General features: G+C 45.7%; 1 protein-coding gene across 1 annotated transcript in view; it reads left to right on the top strand.

Moving 5' to 3' along the window:
- Nucleotides 1–2,508, top strand: part of LOC135400973 (glutamate receptor ionotropic, kainate 2-like) — a 163,797-nt gene extending 161,289 nt beyond the window's left edge. Inside the window, exon 16 of the mRNA XM_064633031.1 lies at nt 2,247–2,508. The gene's annotated coding sequence lies outside the window, so the exon portion shown is untranslated. The remainder of the gene's footprint in view (nt 1–2,246) is intronic.
- Nucleotides 2,509–13,651: the final 11,143 nt, after the last annotated feature.

Genomic DNA, 13,651 nt, shown 5'->3' with positions numbered 1-13,651 from the left:
GGGTCGGTTATCAGAGGGTATTGGCGAATTATTAAGCGTGTGAAGCTCGAAAGCGACCTAGCAGAAACACTTCTGACTTTTTTTCTCTCTCTCTTCCGCGATTATACTTTCACGATCCATCAGATCCAGACAATTCTGACGAGCTGTTATCGAGCGACTCACCCGCTATTATGATCCGCGTATAGATACCATCGTATCTAGTGAGGTGACAGCCAGCCAACACACACGGGAGCGTGCTATTGACGGCGAGAACCGACGAGCAGCAACCGCGAAGATTTTTTGACGGCTCCGTTCCACGCCTCAGTGCTTCTTCCAGCCTCTCTGGCAATCATCAATAAGGGAGGGTATGTGATGTAGTCAGACAGGGACGAGCATAAATCGGATGCCCGTCTCATCCCTATGTTCGGCTTAAACCTACTTTCTCTCTCTCTCTCTCTTCTCATAAAGAAAATGAGATGAACGTTGCCACGCTTCCCTTGCTCTAAAGCCATGCTTTTTGCACAGTGCGAGAGAAACACAGGCCAAGCATGAATGGATTGTATAGTGGGAAAGAGAGGAAGGAGAGCAAATGGATTGGATATTAGACCCTACTCGACTTCTTCAATCGCCTGAAATTTGGCCGGTCGGTTGACTGAAACTTATTTCTAGCATTGCATCGCAGCCATTTTTGTGGCAATGTACAGGTTGAAAATATTGAAAATACGGAAATAAGTTTTGAAAATGTTGAAAAATAATATTATTTTTAATATTTCATATTTTTAGAATGCCTGGTTTGGTTACCGAAAGAGACGCAGATAACGGTTCGAATGTTGTTGTGACCTTTCTCAACCACTGAAAACCCAATGCGTAGCCTATTGGTAATCCCCAACGGCATCATCAACGGCACCGACGTCGACGTTGTTCACTTGGCTTCAAGGTGTTTCTTTTTGAAGGGCTCTGCACTGTGGCGTTGATGGGGATTGACTCGCAGAATAAAATGCAAAACTATTAATCAACCAGTCGGTCCGTGTATTGCACAAGCTAAAGGCACCAGAGCGAATTTTCCATGGAAACGTGACAACTGGATATGACGATCTATTGTGGAACTTGGGGAGAACGTGAGAAACTTTGCATATGCGTAACCCTGGCTCTTTGGCCCATTTTATATGCATTTCTTTAAACGTACTTCGTACGCACGAACTACGTACCTTCGCTCAGCTCGCGTTACTAACCCTTTTATGACATCTCAAGCATAACGGTTACGTGTGGTTCTACATGAAAAGGAATGCGGTTTTCCCTTGCTAAAAAAATTTTGACAAATTCCTTTCCAGTGCAGCGACCGTACAAGTGTAGGATGCGTTGGCCATCGTTAAATCACCTAATCTTTTAATGTATAGTTCACTCTCCAAGCTGTAATTCATAGTGCACTTCCTAGTGCAATCAATAGTGCATTTCCTGATTACCGATTGCCTGCTTCACTTTTCGGCGACTTGGGAACAGCAGTTTATTATCGGCATTGTAAATCATTGAAATTCCACACGGCTTGAAATTCCCGCGCAGAGAGACGTATTCACGACGTCAGTGTGACGACACGGGGGTGTTTTCTTGGCGCCAGGACGCCAGGCGTCGGTCGCTCCTTTGATTTTTTTACTGTATTTTATTAGTCGCAGAGGCTATGGCGAACCTTCTACCAGAAGTGGAGCATAGCCCACCTGACTCAAAAGGGATAGGACATGGCTACTACTCAGGGAGCGGCGATAGGGGGGGGGGGGAGCGATAAGGCGACCGCCTTAGGCCCCGCGCACGAAGCCCTCAACCAGGGATTACTTTTTTTTAAATATCAAGTATGCACTTAATCGTGTGGAACAGGCCCCGCGATTTGCCTTTGCCTCAGGCCCCGCACACCGCTGGCACCGGCCCTGCTACTACTACGACTAGAGGATACGTGAAGAGGAGGTGTGGGAAAGGAACGCTGGATTGTGGCGGTCCAGGCGGAACGTCACGGAAACGTCACTCGAGCTGATGAGGTCATTCTCCTGGTTGCTCTTACTGGCGACTATCACGACCAAATATGTGTAACCGTGGAAAGACGTCTATTCCGGACGAAAGGTCTCGCAGGAAAGTTGCTTGTATATAGTCAGACGCTCCCGCTAGTTCTATTTACATATTAGACATAGGGAATGAAGGCGCGACGTTCTCTTGCTCTTCGAGAAAGTGATTTTGCGTTTATAAAAGATCTTACTGCTGTGGTGTCCGTTCTTTTGCAGCTTCGCCGTCTGTCGCCATGTGGTTCCTTCTGTGTCACAGACTCTGGGGACTGTCTTCGAGACGCCAAGTCTCGTGTCCACGCACAAGTCGTCCGTCGCCATGTTATATACACTGTGTGTACATGTGAAATAGCTCGTATATTTCTATGGAAGCGCCTTCCGGCTTCGCCAGGTGGACTTGCTGCAATGGACGTCACTCAAACGCTTGCCAATGAACTACTTCCATTCGTAAGTGGAAAATAAATGGGGTATATTGTTTGCCTATGGTTGCAATAAGGAGGTACTCGGAAAGGTATGTGACGTAGCACATGAAAACCCGACAACTTAACATAGAAGAACATATAATAGGTAACATAAAAAAAAATCGACAAAAACTGGAGGACGGCGTTAACGAAACCGTGTTGGGTGGAAGAGGAACAACCAACATGGTGCCTACACGGAGAACCTGATTTCAGGTTAGTTCAGTTATTCTACACCAGTCTTTCTTACAGTCCCTGCACTGTGAGGGACCTTACTTCGTAACCACGTACGAATAAAGCTGCAAGCAAGAACATCTTCGTCAACGTGGAGCCTCCTGGCGAGAAGACAACCTGAGCAGCCATGTCTGCGGTTCGGGAACACATATTCTTTGAAACCACGAACCCCCCACAACCTTCTTCTCTGTTCTAGGAATAGATTGTGTGACGCTAATACACTCACTGAGATCCCGCAAGTCGTATCGGAGGCACTCTCGCTTAACCAGATACAATTTTCTCCCTACCATTTTATCCCTTCCAATGCCCGCCGCATATATCGCGAGAGAGCGCTTGTCGAAGACGCCAACGATCGGCTCTGAGGAGCCTCCATCCTAATCTGCGCTCGAAATGCAATCACCGATGCGGAATTCATGGACGCGGCAGCCCCATATATCCCTCCGTCCCACGGTGTAGGTATCCTCGAGACGTTCATTTCCCATTCTGGCGTGGAGGAAAGGACTTCCTTGCTCGGTTTCCAGGTCACCGCTTCGCTGCAGGGAGGATATCGTGCTCTTGGGTTGACGTAAAAATGTGGAAACCGCCGGCTACATTCACAGCGAAGCTGTACATGTGGAGGGATGGAAGTGTGGCCGAATTCAGCCGAGCCGTACAGTGTGGGAGAAATAAATTTACGCCCTCGTGCGTCCTGCCTCTGTATCACAGGCCGCCGTCACTTGTATGCGACAGAAGCGTATATCGTGTCGAGCTGGTATCGCACCTCCTCGCACCTGTCACAACCGGTGGATCGGTTGAGGATTTTTTTTTGCGATAGTCTCTATAATAATAATTGGGTGTTTACGTCGCGAGACAACTGAGATCATGAGCGACGCCACAGCGGTCGGTCTGTGGATTGCTTTTGCCCACCTGAGGGTTCTTTAACGTGCGATGAAAGCTCATCACACGGCACCCCGTATTTAACGTCCCTCGCGGAAGACGGCGTGTCTAAGCAACTTGTACCCTGCCACCAAGTTGCTGGCGTCCTCGGCCGGGTTCGAACCCGCGATCTCGGGATCAGAAGGCGAACACGCTACCGACTGAGCCACCGAGGCCGGTGCGATAGTCTCTACCAGAGACGGAGAGTTTTCATGTTTCCGGGGGGGGGGGGGGGGGGGGGGCAAGGGCGCACCGTGAAGTAAGTACTCTGGCTGGGGGGGGGGGATATGTTTATTAAGAAAAAAAAAAGAAAGGAAACGTAAGCCAGATGGATGTTGGATGGCTTGTTATTTCGAAAAAAAAGTGAAAGGGGGAAGACAAAAAAAGGCAAAGAAAAGAAGAAAGCAAAAGAAAACAAAAAGAAGGAAAGAAAAGGAAACGAAAAATGGAAAACACAAAACTAAAGCTGAAGAATCACACACTCTGGGTTGATCCTATGCTGTATGCAGAACTGGTATAGAAATAAGAGGAAGTAAGAAAAGGAAAAAAAAAAAAGAAACAGAGAGAACGTAAACAGTGAACATGTGCACAACTGAAGGCATTACGCCTTTGGAAACTGAGTGCAAAAGGAACAAAATGCATTGAATCCTCGGTGTTTGGCCCGAAATGCGCGCAATATAATGAATATGCTCAATGAAATGGAGCAGCGGGAGTTGAACCCGCTCCCAACGGGTATGCGTTACCGTTGCACCTCACTGGCGGCTGCTGGTACCTTTTCGACTGCTTCGTTTCATTGATCTGATTGCTTTGGGCGAAATTCAGTCTATGTGTTGTGTCATCCTCTGTGTTTCTTCGCCTCACCTTCTACTGTGATAATGAGTATGGTGGTCGGATACATATTTTACAAATTGCAAGATGCATTTTTTGGGGTTGGTGACTCTTCGCTCTTTTGACCCGGGCGCGCCGAGCCCCAAAGGTTGGTGTCAGTCTCTTAGCGAGACTTCCCGGGGGAGGCGGCCCCCCCCCCCCCCTAGTTCATGTTCCGGGGGGGGGGGGGGCAAGGGCCCCCGCGCCCCCCCGCAGTCGGCGCCGATGGTCTCTACGATGCGCTTTTGTCGCATTTATGTAAACGCAGCTGCACAAGTGTACGTAGTCCAGAGTTGCGGAATATAGGGTCTCCCATTCCGTTCCAATTCCATTCCTTTCGATTCCTCGGTATGGTCAGTTCCCACTCCTGGAATGGCTTGGCAACCCAATTCCATTCCGTTAATTCCCTCGATAAGAGAAAAGGACCGGCCACCATACTGGCAAGTCCAGCAGTGCTAGAGGAGATTGACATTACCAAGCACGGAAAAAGCGCAAAGACAACGTTATTTCACTCTTGACCGTGTGCGGGTGCGGTGCAAAGGGCGCGAGGGCAGAAACCAGCACGTTGAACTGCCACCGAGGCACCCAGACCATTCCATTCCCATTCCTAGGGGCAGTTTCCGCCATTCCATTCCATAATTCCATTCCGGGCTCTACTAAATCTGGAATGATTCCGGAATCATTCCAACTCCGAAGTGGCAACCCCGCAACCCTAGACTACGTACGTCCTATGTGCGTCCTTGCTTCCTAACGGAAACGAAAGAAACTGAGTTTTAGTACACCGTACGCTATCGCCTTGGCGTACGTAGTGGATAGTGTGGTGGTTCTGCGCACTCTGGTGCTTCTGGTGAAGCTCTGTTTATGTTTTGCGCGTGCGCAGAACCATCAACGCTATGCCTTACGTACGCCAGGGCGATAGCGCACGATGCACTAAAACTCTCTAATAGAGAGTTTTAGTACATCGTACGCTATTGGCTTTGCGTACGCAAGGGATAGCGTTGGTGGTCCTGCGCACGCGCAATACATAAACAGGGAATTTGCGCATTGCGCAGATGCACCACGCTATCCCTTACGTACGCAAAGGCGATAGCGTACGATGCACTAAAACCTGATTTCGTTAATGGTCCATGGCCTTCGCTGAGATACGCACCATTTAGCCGGCTTGGTTTCGGTCTCCATAGACTCGTTAGCAACGGAGTATTACAAGTACTAAAAGTAGGAGAGTAGTAGTAGGAGGAGCAGTGTTCATTACACATTCGTGCTCTTATGTTTGGCGATATACGCAAAAACACAGTCGCGCCGTGCATTTACAGGCTCATCTGACGATACACAGTGTCCTACCGCCATTTGCCAAATCTCTCAAGGAGGGACCCAAGAACGCATTCTCGTAGAGTACGTTCTTGGGTTTGCTCTACACTTTATAAAGGGGAAAATGGGTGGTTTTCGTCATTTTAGGGACTAGGGACTAAATGCACAGAGGCTTATTCGAAGTTTAGGGGGACTATTTGCTGAGCAAATTTTGGAGTTAGGTGACTAAAATGGGAAGTACCTACAATCTTCGGGGCTAGAAGCTCTAATTGGTATCCAATTTACTCCCTTTTCCCCTGGAGTATGCACGATTCGAATGCATTACGAATGGGATGGGGCACTGCGACACCACTTCTTCCACTGCTTCTTTGTGTCCTCTTCCGAGTATAACCAAAGTTGCCGATCGAACAAGACACATGCCCCCATGTCGAACGTCCATTGCAGAATGGATAAAGCCGTCTAGAGAGCAGAGCGCAGCGAAGAGTATACCGAAAACCTCTTTGCATGACCGTACAGTATGAAATTTGCACGAGATCTGCTTCGAACGTCCGTCCTGGCATATATTAATGCGTTAGCATTAGGGGTGTCAAAGTGGAAAGAGCTGTATGTGTGTGTAGTGTGTGTTTATGAGATTGTGAAGCCTCACCGTGGCAGAGTTATAAGTGGTGATATAAAGGGGAGATAAGAGAGTAAATGTAAATGAAGGTAAATGATATGAAATTTAGGTAGTTGAAGGTAATTAAGAGTAAGAGGTAAGAGTAATTAATGGTAACTAAAGAAAAGAAGTTGATTTTAAATGTAATTAATATAAGATATATGTAATTAAGAGAAATGTTAAATGAAATTAAAGAATAAGGTAACCGCAGGTTACCCGAGGTAATTAAATGTAACTAACATCAATTAACAGAAATTGAGAGCAATTAAAGCAAGTAAACTTAATTAAATTGAATTAAATGAACTTACCCCAGATAACCTGCAGTTACCTTCGGTAATTAAATGATAATTGAATGTAATTGAGGCTAATTGAAGGTTAATTAGGACTTACATATAGTAATACTTACATATACAGGGTGTCCACGCTAAGTGTGAACAGATTTTTTAAAAATAGATCAGTCACTTTTTCCGAGATGAAATCAATTGCAATATAGCATATGCTGAAGGGCACTCCCTAGGGGGGCATTAACAGACTCCTAAGGCAATGTCTTAATTAACTTTCAATAATTAACTTTTTAATTATAAAAGTTACGAAGTTGCTCCAATGAGAACATCTGAGCTCTTCGGTCCCCAGATACCAAAACCGTTTTCAGAACAAAAATCCGTTCGGTAGATCGTCCGCAAAAAATTCGTGAAGGAACGCCATTTTTTTCTTTATTTGGTTTCTTGCGCATCTTGGAAGAGGCGGCCTTAACCCCCAGTGTGAGAGAGTGAAAGAGCACAGTGCCGCCTCATGCGTCGAAGATTAGCTTTAACTTGCGGAAACAAAACAAAAACACAAATCTATCGGGTTACTCTATCGCGACTGCCCTTATATTGTGCTGCCTTTTCTGTTTTCTTTTAATCTTTTTCCAGGACGCAAGAGGCGATAGTGTGCTCTTTCATCCTCTCGTATTGGGGACGAAGGAAAGACCCGTCTCTAGAGATGCGCAATGAATAAAAGAAAAAAAAAATGGCGTTCCTTCACGAATTTTTTGCGGACGATCTTTCGAACGAATTTTTGTTCTGAAAACGGCTTTGGTACCTGGTGACCGAAGAGATCAGATGTTCTCATTGGAGCAACTTCGTAGCTTTTATAATTAAAAAGTTAATTATTGAAAGTTAATTAAGACATTGTCTTAGGAGTCTGTTAATGCCCCCCTAGGGAGTGCCCTTCAGCGTATGCTATATTGCAATTGATTTCATCTCTGAAAAAGTGATTGATATATTTTTAAAAAATCCTGTTCACACTTAGCGTGGACACCCAGTATATATATTCACGGTTTCACACCACAAGTTGCACACGTCAATTTCGCGAATGTGACGTTCACTTCTCCTTTCTTTTTCTTCTTTTCTTTTTTTTTCTTTTTTTTTTTTCAGTCTCACAACAAGGAGGTTTTTTCTTTAATTTTGGCGTGCACCCAGAAAGTGACGTACAATACATTGCGTGTCTTCCGCGCTATACAACTCTTTTCAGGGAGAAAAAAATCCGCACCTCAGTTTGAATCAACGAATTCTTCCAGCGTTGACAATCTGATGGTCACCATCACCCGCGTTCACGATCAGTGTCGTTTCAGTGGACACTTCAGTGTCGTTGCCTTGCGGTTCCTCGGCTTCCCTCGCGGACGCGTTCCCACTGGGAGTCAGTGGTGGATTGCTGGGCAGTTGCGGCGACGCCTTTTCGCTTGTGCTAGTCATAGGCGTAATCATAGCAATAGCCAGCACCGTCAAGAGAAAATTGAGACAACAACAACAGATACAGGCGCATTGACAGGCGCAACATGCAAACACCATCATTTTCCAAATGTTCACGTCCTGTGCTGGTGGTGGACGGGCTTGTGAGGACTGTGGCTGACTGCTGACTTCTGAGGGCTGTTCACCCATCCTGGGAACTGGCTGGACGCAGGTTAGCGGTCGACGAACCGTTCGTGTGTCTTCTTTGTCGACCTCAGATGCTGGCCGTCATTCACCAAGGGAGATTCGTCAAGGCCAAGCTCAATGGTTACAAGCTAATGGTCGTGCTAATATCGTACAAGTATCGTACAACGACGTGTGTCGCTCTACACCTATACGTCGTCGTCTTCAAACTTGCGCGGCGAGCTCAATGTTGACAGTTTCTGTTAGCTGTCTTTTATCATGCCTGGGAACATCGCATTATTGCTGTTCTATCGTCGATATTATAATACACGGTTTTGTGTTATTATACTGTAGGGTAATGTGGGGCAAGGTGAGACACGGGACAAGTAATGAGACATCTTTTTTGCTCGAGGCCGCCTGTCTCAGAGACGCTTTGCCCCATGCGCTTGAAACTTTACTCATAGGTGTCTCTGCATGTCCGCTTTATTGCATCAGAATTGCTATATTATATATCCGCTATATTAGAATTGTCCAGATTCTTATTTGCGTTGAAGAGAGAAAAACAAATCGGTTACTTCTGGGGACTACATATCTGGGGACAACGTCTGATAATAATAATAATAATACCTTTATTAATGTGCCCAAGAACAGCCGAAGCCTTGGTGTTGGCGCACGCAGACAATGCAGTATTTACAAATATATACACACATATATATATACATACATATACAGATTAGGCGAAACATAACATAACATATTCAGGAAGAGGAGCGTAACGGGAAGATATTAGTGATAGAAGATATAGCGATAGATATATGGTGATACATACAATACAGACATGGAGATATACAGTACATAGTACTAAAAGGGGGAAAAACTGTACAACTTCATGTATTACTGAGTGAACGCAAGAGTAGAGTTTTAAAAACGTTTGAATGGGAGGTAAAGATATCAACAGAGCGGTGAATTGCGTTTGTCATTTGTTGAATACGTACGATCGGATTTGCAGGCATATGGTGGGATAAGTATATTCGTGTGTCGGGTTACATTGACAGGTACGGCGATATGAAGCTGATGTAATAAAGATGGTGTATCGAGAAAACTGTGTAAGATCTTATAACAGAGCATAATATCATGAAACGGCGTCGCGTTGAGAGTGGTTGGAGGGACATTATCTCAGTATAGACATACATTCTAAAGTGAGGGCTTTTTCTTAAGAATACTACTACTACTACTACTACTACTAATAATAATAATAATAATAATAATAATAATAATAATAATAATAATAATAATAATAATAATTTGCGTGCAGCACACGGCCTTGGTGTTGGTGCACGGTCAACAAAATGAGGATACATAAAGGATATCGGGGCCCGGATCACACCCAACGCGAAAGAGCACGGCTGTCAAATCTACATGGGACGAGTATGCATACATTGGAATACACATCAGAATATATGCATGCATGAGAGGCACATAGCAGACAGTTGTATCATTTATGTAGTATCTCAGTTACGTGTGCTGCATAGTATGCCATCACGGGCGGATAGAGGGGAGATCAGGATGTCCTGGCCGCCTCCTCAATTTCTGTCTCCACCTCGATTGAGTGCCCACCGTGATGGCAAGGCTGGACCCCCCCCCCCCCCCCTCTCAGGAACATCCTGGACCCGCCCCTGCATGCCGTAATAGGCAAAGGTATCGACAAAGGGTGAATGGCGTTTGTCGATTGCGGAGGCATATGGCGGGATAGGTACAGTATATTTGTGTACCTGGTTATATTGGCCGACACAACAATGTGAAATCGACTTAGGTGTGTCTAGGAAATAGTGTAAGATCTCGAAGCAAAACATAACATCATGAAAAAGGCGGCGCGCAGAAAGTGACTTAAGGGGAAGGAGCGACAATATGGCAATATATACATATACTGTATTCTCAATTGAGCGTCTTTCCTTTAAAAAATGTGATGTACAATGTGTAGAAATTTCTTTTGGACAGCCTCGATGTGAGAAGGGTCAGTGCAAACAAGAGAATTCCACACTGGAGAAGTGTACACCAGCCGTGGCGGAACGCAAGCACGGTACAGACGAACGAAGACAAAGGGAGTTGTGAAGAAGGTTGTGCGTGCATATGAAAGAAGGGAATATCTTGTGGCACATCCACGAGATATTCCGTAGCAGACGACAGGAAAAGGCGCAGACGGTGTCGTCTGCCAAGTGAGCAGTATGAAGCGTGAACATCCATAAACGGCGTTCACGTCTTTTTTTAAGTTTTCTTTTTTCTAGAAGCCGCGGGATCGTACTAAACTATATCCGTTTCTTCTGGCACCAGAGTAGTCTGTGTGCGGCGCAATCTAAAACCGTCCCCTCATACAAGTGCCGTTAGTACACACTAGGACGATGCACGGTGTCCGCCCATTTGGTCGAACGCCGTTTGATCGAAGGCGTTTGATCGAACGCCGGTTGATCGACGCCGTTTGTTCGAAAGACGTTTGTTCGAAGGGAATTCAAAGCTGCATGTACTGTGTTGTCGGCACCACTTCTTCTGTAACTTTTGACTCGGGCATACGGAGCAGGCAATCAGTGTCCTCTGCTTTTTTTTCTTTTTTTTTTTTTTTTTTTTTTTTGCAGCCGAAGAGGGGGACCACTGGTTAGTTGCAGACGTTTGTCATTTACGAATCAGTAGGACACATACTGAAGGAAGCTGCCCCAGATTGAGAGCAGCCGATAGTCTAGCCTTGTTCTGGGCACCCTTCTTATTGCTGGCGACATATTTAAAGGGAACGGTCTGAAACGGGATAGTCATATGTGCAAAGCCACTCGAAGTCTGTGGGTGCTAAGAACGAAATTTCGCCACGGTACAACGAGAGATACTAAATTAACAGCATGTAAAACCTTAGTTGGACTTTAGAGTATGCATCTCCAGCCTCGAATCACTACACATGCACGCTATCCGAAGAAATAGAGAACGTACAAAGATCTGCTGCCCTGCTTATCTTGTCCAAGTTTCGAAGGACTTCTTCGGTTACATGTCTGTTGCAAGAACTAAATTTAGGTTCACTTGCACATAGGCGAAAAGTAAATAAACTGAAATTGCTCTTTCTCCTATACAGTGGTCAGTGGATTACAAACAATAATACACTGTTAAAATTTGTTCACATTCGACGGGAATAAATCATTAAAAATGTCATTTACTTATTTTTTAATTCATTTGCCAAAATGTTTAGTACTTGACATCAATTATTATTTGACAAAGGGTTGGGGGATTAACAAGTACAGCATGTTTAGTTACTATGTGTCAGAGCGGAAAAACCTATTCGGTTGTCCAACGGGTTAAGGGTGAACAACCCTGGCCCTTGTACTGCTTTTTGGGCACGAAAAAGTGGGTTAGCATGAGGAATGTGTTTACGGGGAAGCAGATTACACAAAGTTGAATGCTCTTTAGGATAACTGCATTTAGAACTGCAGCTTTTTTTTTTTTTGTCTTTTTTTGTCATTTTCGACACCCCAAGTGAACCAATTACAAAAATCGGTCAAGCGACCGCTGCCGTTTCGATCAAACGGCGTTCGATCGAATGGTTTTCGACCAAATGTCCTGCGTTCGATCAAACGGCTTTCGATCAAATGTCCCGGAACGGCTGCGCATTGCCGTTCCTGTGCGAAGCGACATTCCTACAAAGCTACCGGCCTAAGACGTGACCTTGAAATCACAGTTGCATGTCACAAAATGCACGTTCGAGTTTCTTATTTTTGCCAGCAATGTCACAACAAAGAGGATTCTTCTTCCATTTTCACGTGTACCCAGAAAGGGACGGACAATACGTTGCCTGTCTTGCGCGCTAGCAACACTGTTCGGTTTGAAAAATCTGCACCTCAGTTTGAATCAACGAATTCTTTCAGCGTTGACGATCTGGTGGTCGCCATCACCTGGATTCATGATCGGTGTTGTTTCAGCGAACACTTTAGTGTCGTTAGCTTGCGGTTCCTCGGCTTCCCTCGCAGACACGTTCCCACTGGGATTGCTGGGCAGTTCTGGCGACGACTTTTCGCGTACGCTAGTCGTGGTGGGTGTATACGCGGCAACAAGCATTATTGCTAGCAAGATATTAAATAAAAGGCAACAGCAGTAACAAGCGCAGCAACAGGCGCAACAGCCAATCACTAACATTTTCCAAGCGTTCTCGTCCTGTGGTGGTTGTGGGGGGGCTGCTGAGGACAGTGGCTGTTCACCCATCCTGTGAACTTCTCGGTGCAGGCCGCGGTCGACGTAACGTTCGTGTGTCGTTCTACAACTCCGTCGTCGTCTTCAAACTTGCGCAGCGACCTCAATGTTGACATTTTCTGTTGGCTGTCTTTTATCATGCCGGGGAACAGCACAATATTGCTGTTCTATTCGCTATACACTGTTATGTATTATTATACTATATAATATTATAGTATAATTAAGTATCATATGATACATTGTAAAGTGCGCAGGCAGCGCTGCCTTCAACAGCAAGATTGCTTGCCCATATGTTCTTTTCCTTCGTTTTTTATTCCGTGTGAGCGCCGCCATGTGGACAGATGGAAAGAGGACAGCAGGAAGGAGGGGGAACAGGGGGGATTAGTATGCGTCCTGGGCCGACTTCAGGGGGAGCTGTGCCGACATGTGGATATGTTCACTTCCGCTTAAATTTGGATTAATAAACCCATTGTCTGTTTTCCTGCAAACGGGGATCGCCGCTTGCGTCTAATTTTATCGTTCGCGTATAACGCAGTCGTTGCTATACCAGCGCTGGATAGCTCAAGTGGCCTTCGGACACCGTTGCTTATAGCTGGACAACGTTAATAAATAATAATAATAGTTAATAATAGGAGTTAGAAGAGGTAAAGCAGGTCGCAAAAAGAAATACGTGAATGTATAGGCTTATTCCATCAAATTCATAGAGAGCACATATTTACCGTTTAGTACACTCAGGACGAATCACTACGTAAGGAGAAAGTTACACGGCATAGGAGTGCTAGCGCATACAGAGTTTGTTGGCGATTGGCGTTGGCGTTCTGCCTAGGTCTTTTCTCACAGTTTCTTCCTCATGTTTAGCACTTGGAAGCACGCCTGTAAGAGCAACGGGGTGCTTCCGCTATTTATCTTTCCTTACCTTCGTTTCTCCCCCCCCCCCCCCCTTAACCAAGACATTTTGTCACCTGAGCAGCTCTCATCCGTGGCGTGGCGATACGGTGTCGGTACAGTGGCGATACGGTGTGGCGTGTGGTTGCATCACGCGCCACAACCTGCTAGATTGCGGCGGGATGC

This window comes from Ornithodoros turicata, chromosome 7 (assembly GCF_037126465.1).
Source record: "Ornithodoros turicata isolate Travis chromosome 7, ASM3712646v1, whole genome shotgun sequence".
Classification (NCBI taxonomy): domain Eukaryota; kingdom Metazoa; phylum Arthropoda; class Arachnida; order Ixodida; family Argasidae; genus Ornithodoros; species Ornithodoros turicata.
This window is presented reverse-complemented; position numbering and strand designations above follow the sequence as displayed.